The sequence below is a fragment of the Priapulus caudatus genome, unplaced genomic scaffold (genome assembly GCF_000485595.1).
Source record: "Priapulus caudatus unplaced genomic scaffold, Priapulus_caudatus-5.0.1 Scaffold2153, whole genome shotgun sequence".
NCBI lineage: Eukaryota > Metazoa > Priapulida > Priapulimorpha > Priapulimorphida > Priapulidae > Priapulus > Priapulus caudatus.
Window position 1 is genome coordinate 12,134 of NW_014579214.1, and position 533 is coordinate 12,666.

The window sequence follows — 533 nt, forward strand, 5'->3', positions numbered from 1 at the left end:
TCTCTCTCTCTCTCTCTCTCTCTCTCTCTCTCTCTCTCTCTCTCTCTCTCTCTCTGCCTCTCTCTCACTCCTCCTCACTCACCATCTATCCTGCTACCAGACCATCGCCGCACCCACACACACACACAGAGGAGATCGTGTTACGGCGACTAAACGCCATCGCTTTACCGAACGCTGATTTTCGAATTACTGCATAAAAGACAAACCATTCAACGCTAAATCGGCGTCGCACTAAATTACCTTTAACCATCAGGTGGCTGGTTTAATCTCGGGTACATACGCGTACATACATGCACGTACGCACATACATGCACGTACACACACATACATACATGCACGTACACACAGGCACACATGCACGCACACACACAGCGTACATGCACGTACACACATACATGCACGTACACACACACATACATGCAACGCACACACACACACATACATACATGCACGCACACACACACATAGATGCACGTACACACACACACACACACACACACACACACACACACACACACATACACACACACACA